Below are 12,553 nucleotides of genomic sequence, written 5' to 3'. Positions count from 1 at the left end.
GTACCGTGAATGTACTACATTACATTACATTCCATCACTGCCTGTCGGTTAGCATTGATGAGGCTCTGTGTGTCGGCATTGACACTCGATTGCCATTCGTAGATCCAGTACGTATGATTTAGTGGCATCTAGCGGTGTAGCTGTAGATTGCAACCAACCGAACACCCCTCGTCTCACCCCGCTCTACCCGACCTTCTCTATAGCCAGTGTTCAGTTTGTAGAAACATGATGCACCATGATGCACTCTGTTGGAGAGGACCTGCTCCCTCTGTCGATATCAAAAGCACATTTTAAGGTAGTGAACTCACAATTCTTAGTTTCAGGTGATTATACACAAATTAAATCATAATTATGAATGTTTTATATTCATAATTTAATATTTTCCATTTCTGCCGACAGATTGAAAGATAAGACCATAACCCGTATCGGAAAACACAATAAGTGTAATGGTTCTTTGTCCTGACTGATTGCTCAAGCCGAATAGTCATTAAACCAAAGATCCGTATTACCTGTGGACTTACTTTAGTTCTCCTGGCGCTGATATGAGCATGTGTAAAGCACTTCCCCTCGGTGATGGCAGGCAGCCACGATAAAGACTTGCAAATTCAGGCCATGGTAAACAAATACCCATGGCTGGAAGGTAATCTGTGGGTTCAGGGAGTTTCAGGAGAGAGGAAGACAAAACAGCCTTTGAGAGTCTTCAGGCTGCTGCTGATCAGCCGCTGATAAACTTCCCTGTGGATGATGTAACGAGCCGGGCTCCTGCAACGACAAAGGGCATGTGTGTGTGTGTTGCCCAAAAAATACTGTATCTCAGGGTGTGTGTTCGGGTCCGTGCACCTGGCTTGTGTATGCACTCGAGACTCTTATTTACGGGATGTGGTGCGACTACAGGTCGCAAATCCAATTGAGTTTACTCTTTTTAAAGGCTCGTGAAGTTCCTCCTAAAAACCTGAAAATAGAGTTCCTCTGATGTAGTGTGTAATCTCACCTGCACTGTCTCACAGGGAGTGTTGCTCTTCCTTTGCTGCTTTCATTTGGAAAAAATCCACAAAACGAGATGACGGTTTTTCAAGTAATCATGGCCATTTTTTTTGTCTTGTCACCTGCGTTGCTGTGTCCCAATGCTATTCCCTGCAAACTCTGAGAGGTTAGGAGTTGAGAGAGGGACACAATGGAAAACATACTGTAATGAAATGTCAGTCAAAACGCTGGCCGGGGCCTCGACCGCAGGCGATGAATTAATTCCGTGTAGTTGTCTCTTCTCAAAGCTGACAACAACAAACGGTGCGACGACAAACAGGCCCAGAAGTTTAGCTAAAAGAGCAATGTGACTGATGTAGCCGTGGCAAGTGAGTGGGAGTCAATCTGGACTTGGACTTTCTGTTCTCAGACCGCCAGCCTCATGGATAGCTTCAGGCTACTGAATGCTAAATGGTGTAGCCTTGGCTATCCTTTCAAAGTGCTGCTCGCTCCGTGTGTGGGATGCCTAGTGATCTCCCCATTCTTTATTTATTTAAAGTGACCTTTCGACTCCCGAGCTGAGATTGCTTTGGGCAAACTGAGCTGGGTTTAAATGTTCGGTGGCGTGGGAGGGAGGCCATCGTTTGTTGCCAGGGCCCAGAGCGAACAGCGCTGAATCTCCACAATTTTCAACCCCGGAACTCTACTGGGAAGCGCCGGCTGGCAGGCAGCGGCAAATGAAGCGTTACAGGTTAGATGTGGTGATAGGTTTTTGTCCTCATTAAAAAAGAAATCCCTGCCACTGCTTCCTCATTTGTAATCCACCGCAATTCATTCGAGGTGGATTTTGATTTGAGGGGGATTTGGATGGTGTAAGGCCACTGAAGCCAGGAGGGAAAAGAAGTGTGTCTTGTAGTCTCGTCTTACGCAAAGCCCTGAAAGAGCAACTTTACATGCACTCTGTCCTCTCACCCACCTCACAAAACTTTGTGATTAACCCTTTCAGGAGGGAATTATTTAATCACAAAGCACATTTTTTTGTTATTGTTGGTTTTTTTACTCTTAAAGAATTTTAAAAAACGTGGACGGAGTTGCATAAATGTCTGTTTTAGTGGACACCGTACATCAACCGTGTGAAAAGTGATTCAGGAATAATCGTTGAAGGGAATTGTCCACACCGCCACAGAAAACGCCGCTCCTGAAACGCCTCGTCAGCTGTCTTGCCTTTTATTCTGTGACTCTGTGACATCACCGTGGCACACATTTGCACAATTGTATGCTCAGCGGATTGTTTGGCACGCAGGAAGTAATTTAGCGCAGCTGCTCCTGTTGTTGTTGTTGTTGTTAGTGGTGCTGGGTCAGGCGTGTGAGAGCTGACCAATCCAAGGAGACTGGGTATTCGGTACATCCTGCTTACAGGTTTTGTGGACATCTGGGTAAAAACATAACCTCCTTGGCCGAAGTAAGATTAAAATGGAAGTGTGTACAAAGCTTTAGGGATTCGCCTAGTGGAGATTTGAATAAGGTGCTTCATCTTAAAGCAGTTAAAAGTGACTCGCAAACATCTGTCCACAGCTGGCATCATAGTCAAAGACAAAACCTCTTTCCTGTCCGAACAGAATGAACGTATCCGTGCTTGTGAAAGGGTGAACCAGGCGTCTCCTCCCCTAAAGCACACTTGTGGCAGCCGAACGCGCCGAACGCTGGAAAACGTCGGCCCCACTTCGGGGAGCGGGAACATAATGAGTGTCAGTATCATTAAATCTACCATGCTGATATTAAATCAGCATCAGTCAAAGGAGCCTCTGCCGGTATCATTGCTTCAGAAAAGTGCTGATGCTGCTGAGGGACCTGCCGGCTACGGCGTGATAGGATTTTGCATCCATTCAGAGATTCTCTAAATCCCTCAGGGACTATACCGCACAGTAATCCACTTAATTTACAATTACCCATGCAAGCCACACTCATATGGAATGATAAATGGACTCGTGTAATCCCACTGATGGAGCTGTGGACTATATACACTATATATGGCCTGACCCCTATCCTTCCATCGTCTGTCTTCATATATCCGGCACGCTGTCATACAGATATGAACTGCTCTCAGTTGACACGCACGCACATATGTACAAATATATATAAGCTGCACGTACCCTATGTATCTCTACCCCCCGTGCATACTATATGAGTCTCCTCCCTGTCTTTGAGGGGTGAAGCCGGGCCGTGCAGGGTGAATGTTAATGTTTTAACTCCCCTGCCAAAGATCAGAGCACGGCCTGCTCTCCGCGGCCCTTTGAACTCTAACCCACTTCTCACTGTATCAACCTCTGTCCTCGCCACATCGGTGCTGCTGGCTGCCGGGTATTCGGTATCGAGAGAGGATTTCTTGGTACGAGGATTGCGAGATAGCCGTGCACAAGCGACAGTTCTGTTCTTATACCTGCGGCTCGGGCGCATCCAAAAAAGCCATTCTCGGGCCTGTTTGAGGGCTGCACAGGTGGTGCTTTGAGCTTCCAAAGCTCTGTTTCAGTAGAAGAAATTCAAATCATCCCACTGACATCTAGTCATGTTACTCGTTTTATATGTCGTTTTTCTTGAAAAACCATCATGTCGTTATTTAAAATTTGGTTTTCAGCTGCTTTTAAAAGGAGCATTAGAGGAGAATTTTAACATTTACAATATTAATGAGGCAATAATACAAACTCTGCAATATTTACGGTTCCCATAACTGAACAAACAAGCTGTTTCTCAGAGGAAAACAAGATCCACAGAACACTGTTTGAAAGCTAGAAAGGTGGCAGGGTCCGCCACATATCAACAAAGTAAAACAGCATGAAACTCTGTTGTCCTTTAAGGTCAGTTTGTTTATTCAGTTTATTTAGTCATGAAAACAAAGAGTGTTTGTTTATTTAGTTTGTTTAGGCTTAAAAAAAAGTAACTTTCTCTTTGGTTAAAACATCTTCCCCAAAACTACATACTGAACCTTTAACAAACACTATCCTTGACACTGACATGTGTCTTAGGGACTCATTTAATATCCCATAACAGACCAGGCCCCATTTGGAGGAGGACATTCTTTTAGCAGTGCGTAAGCAAACCACCAAGGACCACCTACTCAACTGACGTCCACTGCACATCAGTGGAATCATATCAAAGTGCAAAACAAGAAGAAGATGAAGAAGAAGAAGTCACAACACAAACGGAATGGCCTTTTGTGGATGATGTACACACTGTATGAATCATTCAGCCTGACTTCCATCTGGGCCAAAGAGTCAAACTTGCAAGCTTCGTCTTCTTCTTCCCTGCCCGGGACCTTTGTAGGCCAAACGGCACAGCTTGACAGATGAGGCAAGAACACTGGCAGGAGCTCAGACATGTGAGCATCAAGATAGAGAGGAGCAGAGCTTAAAGCTAAAAACCAAGTTACGATGAAGCAAGTGTACCCGCAGTGCTATTCTGTTATTTTCATGGGAGCTGCATGTTTTTCTGTGCTTGCAAAGTAAACATTGTTTAACCTTGATAAAACCGCAAAAGTTTATATTTCTCATAGCAGCTGGTAATTTGTCTACTTTAGAAGTTACAGAAGCAGAAGCAGTCAGGATCTGATATGGCCGTGTTGGTGTTGTTCCTGGATCATCGTAGCAAATGACCAGTGGCTTTTTGGTTTTTTCTTTGCGACTAGAAGAAAAAGGTCAGAAATATATATACACTGAAGGAGTTATCTTTTGTGAACGTGTCTGTTTTAACACAAACCATGTTTTCCTATACCTTACCAAGTATCGATGGTGGTCAAACCAACCTGTACCTCAAGGAAAAGTGTAAAAAGCATCATCATCATATGTTCCAATCGGGATACGAACCAGAGATGGAATGATGTTTCAGGAGCAACGGCAATATGAGTCACAAAAGCTATGACATCACAACATATTGATTGGAGAGTTATCACGAATTAACACCAACAGCCCGATACCAGTCGATGTCTACCAACATGCTAACATGCTGATGTTTAGCGGGTATAATGTTCCCCACATTCACTATCTCAGTTAAGTATACTAGCATGCAAGTATTTGCTAAATACTCTCTAAACACAAAGTACAGTTTTGGAGATATTTTGTCAGTAGTGGACAAACATTTGACCTCATGATGGCTCTCGATGAAAAATCAGTCCATGGAAGTTTTCATTGATTAAATTATGACGGCGTTACTTAGTCCATCTGTTTTGGTCCACAGTGAGCTCAAATATAACTTAATAAATGAATTACATTACAAGTATATGAATGTTTTTGTTTGATATTGATATCAGGAGTCATCAGAGTTACTACAATTCATCCTGATCCATCCAATATTGTTTTTCTTTTGTAAGAAATGTCACTTAAAACCTACTAATGTCAGACTCACAAAAGACCAGAGATCAGCACAGACTGAGGGCTTCGTCCCGTGTGCACCATTTCTTGGTGGTCCATTCAGTGGTTGTTGTGATATTTGAGTCTGGGTGCGGTGACCGATAGATGGGCACTGCCCTCCTTGAGCCACACTTTTTAATTCCTTCGCCTTCCTTCCCTGTTTGTTGGCATGGCAGTTTTCAGTTAAAAATCGATCTTTAAAATCCCGTCCTCCGTCATTTTCTGCGTTTCTGTTTCCGTACAGCTTCCGCCCGCCGATTTGACTCGTTTGCTCTTACAATTCTCCCATTTCCCTTCCCCACACACATTTGATTGGCCCTTTTTTTCGGTTTTCTAGTCAAAGATAGGCAAATCAATCTCCCTCTTTCACTTTTTAATCACTGTCTCTTGCTCCCGTGCTTGTTCTTTCTTTCTCTCCGACTTAGCCTCTTTGACCCTTTGACTCAGTCAATTGTGCTCCCTCTACCTCCGTGCTGTCTCGGCTTTGATTAACACATTTTGATTGCCAATACCCCCCCCCCGCCCTCCCAACTCCGGAATTAATGAAATCTTTACCCAGACAGAGATTTATGAAGATTTAGAGAGATGGTGGAGGAATAAGGAGAAGGAAGCAGAAAAAAACGACACAATATGCTTTGTTTTTTTTGTTGTTGTTGTTGTTGCCGGGAACAGATGTTGATAGCAATGATTACCCCGTAGCCAAATAGCTCAATCACTCCTGACTAACAGGGAATAAATCACCCTCAACAAAAAGCAAATGAGAAACACATTTTCCTCCCTCCGTTCCAAGTATCATTTGCCGTCCAAAGCCTTTGAGAGCGACGCTGTGGAGGAAACGCAGCGGATCAAAGCCTTTTTTCCCCCCTTCGCCCTCTCTCACAGCAGTCCTCGCGCAGGAAGCGACAGATCTGGGTGATGAGTCGGCGGCGGCGAAAAAAAAATGATGCAGGGGAAAAAGGTTAGAATGACATGCGAGGACATGTTATGACTGCTGCCTTGACTTGACAGTGCAGGGTTAATTATGGATGGCCTCCGCTGTTGGCAGGAGCTCAGCGCTAAGTCGCAGAGACGACTGAGGCTCGGCTGCCTTCTGGCGATGTGCGCCGGGTCTTCTTATGTTTTATTGCTGCTGGAGGTTTGCGTCGGAGTGGCGGAGCTCCACTTAGGATTTGAGATGAGCGTTCTGACAGGAGAATTTAACCACTGTTTTTCAGCTGATGCTTTATGGCTGACCCATTTTTTACTCGCGGGTTATTAGCAATACACGTCCTCTGAGGACCGCAGAGCCGATGTAACGACAAAAAACAACCGGTCTGAACAGAGGAGCCGGAGTCTTACAGGGGAACACAAAAAGATGTCCTCCTTTTGCCGGTTTTAAGATGAATGTCTCCTGATATCTCCTCCTCATGATATCCTGGGTCGCTTTTTGCCATCGATACAACCTCATGACTCTGTCAGCGTCCTTATCCCGAGCCAAGCCCAAAGTATTCAAAGTATATCATTTGTTTAACCTGATCATAATATGAAACGTGATGATAATTAGTCTTTTTTTTCTTCTCAGTTGTGTGTTGGAGTTATTTCTTGACGAGCAACAGGTTACCCCTCCGCCAATCACGTGGGTCACCAAATATGGTTGTTGAGGTTTCAGTCTCTTTACAGGCACGGTTGTGTCCAACCTGGCAACCTTGCTGTAATGACTTCTCTGAACACCGTCACTTGTTGTTTTTACGTTTCTTTTCATCTTCAAAAATGCCTGCAGAGTCCCATTACTTCAAGTTCATCCGAGTAAACAATTTCATAGTTGGGGGCACTCTTTGACTTGAGAAGCTGAGGGAACCTTTCGACAGCACGCGTAACCTGAAGAAACACCTGGAAAGCGAACTGCAAGAGACAATGTTGCTCTGAGAGACAGGCTGAGGACAAGTGTTCGAGCAAGCTGAAGCAAAAGAAGCTGGATTTCTCTGGAACTAATGTGAAAATGCTTTAGCTCCACGAAGTTAGGAGACCCCTTACTTCTTAGGAGACCTTAACTTCGTGGTGAAAGTAACACAAAGTCGTGTAATCAGTTACGCACGACTCTAGAGAGACAATAACATAAACATAATACTTTTAAACGACAGTAAGTCAGTCAAAAAACTTGTTGGATGGACATATTTTTGCATTTTGAACTTCCAGTCTTTATGCTAAGCTATGCTAAACGCATCCCGCCACTACTGAGACCAACAGTTTCAAAACAGTAGTGGGCCACAAACAGCTGACATCCCGATGGGTTTACACTTGGGTTTAGTGACAGCGAAATGGGAACAGGCATTGATGGCGGACACTGATTTATAAAGAAGCGGATCAGGATGAATGAGAACGCTTTTACTGCCATTTCCTTTCCTTTCCTTCCCCCGCACCCCGCTGCATACGTGCGCACACATGTTGCGTGTCAAGTCCAGCCACATATGAATTTTTACAAACTTGCTCAAAGAAAAAAAAAAAGCAATTTCCTTTCCTGTGTTTTATCTCATTGCACCCAGCTTTTTTTTTTTTTTTTCATTTTGCTGCGACATGTTCAGTCAATCAGGGATGCCAGGCTGAAATGGCTGGCGCACAAGCTGGGCTGCATTGATTTTCTCAAAGGATGCGAGGGCTCTCCGCGGCTGCTAAACGTGCCTCCGAAGGATCTGTTGTGTGAGAACACAACAGATCCTCATCATGGCCGGGGCACCGCAGCTTCATGCACATTTGATTGCCCAGCTGCCGCAATAAGCTTGGTCGGGCCAAACAAGCAACGCTCCGAAGAGTGTTTCACTCTGAAGTGTGTCTATTTAAGAGGCACCTTTTTTTCAGGGAGGTATGGATCGGAATAAAGTGATGTCAGCATGAAACAAAAGCCTGAAACATTTAGTCGATTTACTGTCCTGACCTGGCGAGGGGAGAGTAGCTCAAGCCAGAGAAGTACTGGATTTGTCTCAACTGTCTACAGAGTGGGAAGTAATTTGCCTGCTGCGTCTATGTTTGGGGAAATGGGGGGTGAGTTTTTGCTTTGTCATGGGGAATGCGATGATTCATGCTAAAAGAAGCCTAACATCTGGCCTCATTAATCATTTCTTTTCAAGTCTGGGTTTTCGGGGAATACTTTTCTCTTTTCATCACATTCTCTCTCTCTCTCTCTCTCTCTCTCTCTCTCTCCTTCCTTTCCTTCCCTCTCCCTCCCTCTCCCCCCCCCTCGTCTGCACTCCTTGTCATCTGTTGACATTCTGGCATGCCTCATCACCCATATCACTCCTCCCTCCTCATTTGCTGCCTAATTTGTTTGGATGGCAGAAGAAAGAGAGAGAGAGAGGGATGAGAGTGAGAGAGATTAAGGTGTGGAAGGAGAGAGTGTGGGAAGAAAGACAAAGTACGGAGTTGCAGATCAAGTTTGATGAAATCCGTTCGCATGCCGTTTAACAGTTAGGGAGTTTCTCATTAGTCACTGAGCTCCGAGTGAATGCGGTGACACATCCACATAAATGCCACATGCTGCAGTGCCTGGGGCTCACCAACACACTGATAAGAACAACATTTTCCATTCGCCGCGATGACAGACCCCCACACGCCACTCGTCAAACATTCACAGGGTTTGGAAATCACTGCTCTCCAAACCAAGTTCCCATGACCACTGTCTTGTCAACTGACATGTTAGTTAGTGTTTATCACATTTTCTGGCTCACTTGGCGATCCTGAGGGACTTGTTATTCGTGCCGCTGACAGAGAGAGATTAAGTGTGTAATATTAGGAGTATTAAAACTGTCTGGCTCTCATTCAAGACAAAAAAAAAAGCTGGGTGAGGAAACAAATCAGAACATGTCTTGTGTCATTTCATGACATTTTGACCAACTAAAAGCGAAACTATTGCCAAAATGCAACCTAGTTTTTTTTTGTGCATGTATATGAGTCAAACCTTAGTATCAAAGCATAATTACGACGAAAGAGGCATTTTTTAAGATTCATTCGTATTTTCGTTTCGGGTCAAACTCATTTTCAATGGGAGTGCTACAGGCACTTTAGCGATAGCATCAAAATCGCTATTTTTAAAACACTTAAGAAGGCTCGACACAACATGAAACTTTGCTCGTAGTATCACCAGGGTCTCTACACATGAACTTGAGCATTGAGAACATTGTTTGTGCACACAGAGTTGACTAAAAATCAAGTACATAGTATGTAATGTAACGTTACAGAGAGGAGAGAGGAAGAAGAAGAGAGAGAACCGGATTCTCTGGTGAGTGCTGAATTCAGTGAAGAGTTGACCTGAATTCAACCACACAGATACACACAGCATCTATGTGTCACTGCTGGCTAGTTTATGGCTAATGTACGGTCAAGTAATTTGGATATTTCAGGCAAATACACACTCATAAATGATCCTGCGGTCAAAAACGCTTTTGCTGGTGGTGAACACACCATTGAAACACCACCACTGCTGATAAAAATCTACCTGACAGACTCAGAAACAAATATTCATGAATGAGGTACTGTTTTAGTAAGGTGAAAAAAGAAGTCTGCTCTTCATGGCCGAGTTGCAAAACACCATGGAGTGGATAAACCAGTTCCAAAGAGGCTAAGTAATCATTGCCAAAATTGCAATGCAGCGACCCCCAAAAGTGTTCTCAGTGTGGCATTATTGGGCAATTGTCTTTGGCAAAGGTTGCAAGTAAAAGCACAGGAACACTCACTGAGAAACAAATGTTAAACAGAACACAACAAGAAAATTGCAGTGCCGGCAGGAGAGAATAAACATCTGTTTGATGCAGTCCTGAGCACAGAAAAATGTACAAAGCTGATTATTACAACAGGGTTGTCATTGAAAACACAAGTTCATAAAGCCATTTAACCTGAAGATAGGGGGGCAGAAAACTTGGATAACAACCGACAAAGCAATAACATCTGATAACATAGTTCTGCCAATTGTTACTGCATCAGGTTTATGGCAGGAAAAAGCCAAATGGTGCTCTCACACCACAGTCGTCTTCCAGATGTTTGCCAGATGGCAGCATGGTGAGGCATTCATCTACAGGGAGTCATAGGTCTGATGATCACTTTGTGTGCTTGTACAACAGTCAGAAAATATGCATGAGGCTGTTTTGCAGAACCAGAAACAGAAACCTCATGGTGCACATAATAGAGAAAAACAGCAACAAACTAAAACTGTTGTGGAGCTTTCCATTGTATCACCTAGCAACCTGCTGTCACGCCAAATCCCGCCAGATCGCCAGGATAAAAAGGTTGACAGGTTATGTTTCTGCAAACCACTGATACATTCACATCAGTACATCTCATGGGCTACATACCATAATGATATTTCTACACAGCCTGTCATATCACATTACATGTGACTTTCAGATCAGGAGATGGAGGGGGAGGTGGTGCCGTTACAGCTGGTCAGGCAGGAGGTGGCCAAGCCGGTGACCACAGTTCAAGAGTACGTTCCAACATTTGCAAGTTTGAAGCCACTGGATATTTTAAACAGCGATCATGGCATTTTAACATTTGTAAGAGTGACACTTATATTTTCAGGGAGACATCAGGACAACTCCGATGTATTGAGGTGACCAAAAGAAGTATTTCAAGCCCTGACATGATCTTGTCCTAACCCTAACCAAGTGTTCTTTGTACCTAAACCCAACCATAGTCACAGCATTGTCAAAAGATAGAACTGAAAACTGAACCTACAGAAACGTCCAGTTGCAAGATAAAGACATTTAAAGATTAGACAAACAACACTGTGGTTTGTTGAAAGGTACATTGCCAACCTTTATTCCGGCGATTGGGCTGCACCGACATGATTTAATCTAAAACACATTTTTGGCTTGCACACGATCCTCATCACCAGATGGAGTTTTCTTATATTTCATGGAATATTCTCCAAAGCAGACTGCTTGTCTAAGTTGGCACTTGAAAGCTCCAGAAGAGCTATTCTGATAAATGGAAATTATGGTGAGGGCATGTGTTGGTGTAACTGTTTTTTTTCCAAGGTCAAGTAGGATCTTTTCTCGAACACTGCCTCAATCAGTGTGACTCAGATCCAATACCAGTGATTCAATCTCTATGGAAAGCCCCGCAGTCAGGTTTGAAATATAAAATCTTATACAACCCTGAAAGAGCCGGACAATTTCCTTCTTGAAGAACCATCCATTATCCACTAGACACAGCTCCAGACGTTAATAACGGCAATTCATAGTGGACTGCAAATGTTCTCCGGAAAAAGCGAAGCTGATTGGATACTTTATATTCACATATTGTAAGATATGGCCATCGTTTGTCTCCATGTGTGACTAGTCTTCCATTGTGTGACAAATATATACATTAACATTCAAAATGGCTTTCAGAGAGGGTAGAATTTGCTGGCTTTTAAAAAGCCCAAGCAAAGATGGCTACACGCATTGTTTGTGTAACACTTGAGTTTGTTTTATATATTTAAATACAGACCAAATGGGAGTCAGCGGCTATACAGTCCATTACACTGAAATTAATTCAAATCAAAGCAGAGAGCCAGGCACAAACATGCAAACACGCATTCACACACGCACGCACACACACACACACACACGCACACACACACACACACACACACACAAGGACATGGAGTCATCCAATTAAGTGAATTTAATGCAATGTGCTGAACAATAGCCTGCATCACAGACAAAGTGCTCTCGTTGAAGCCATTAGCACTTACATAACGGTGGTGTGTTTGCCAAGTTAAAACAAGCCCCAGTTTGATGCTGTAGTGCAGCGCGTCAACCTCGATTTAAAGGATTTGCACGTCACACGTCCACGCAAGAGCAAGATATATCGTCAGGCACTGCCGCACTAATGGCCTCTGCACTTGAGGTGATAAATTATGAGTTTGTTTACTAAGAGCTGGAGGATAGTTGTCTCTTCTGCAATTTAAAATGCATTTACAGCCATCTTAAAATCATGTTGAGCTGAGTTCAGCAGTGAGTTAAAACAAGCCTTCAAATCGGTTAAAGATTAGGTCTTGACATGTTAAATGGCAGCTATAAAACATTTTCAGCCAACCCATGTTGTTAGCAATAGTTAAATAAGCTAGCTAGTTGCAGCTGATGAAGCCCACTGTTTTAAAAATGATTATTTATTTCACGTGGTAAATTTGTCAGGGTGAGTATCATAAAGTGCATGCGTGCATGTGAAACCTC

The sequence above is a fragment of the Sparus aurata genome, chromosome 3 (genome assembly GCF_900880675.1).
Source record: "Sparus aurata chromosome 3, fSpaAur1.1, whole genome shotgun sequence".
In the NCBI taxonomy this organism is placed as follows: Eukaryota; Metazoa; Chordata; class Actinopteri; order Spariformes; family Sparidae; genus Sparus; species Sparus aurata.
The sequence above is the reverse complement of the archived record's forward strand: the minus strand, read 5'-3'. Positions refer to the sequence as shown.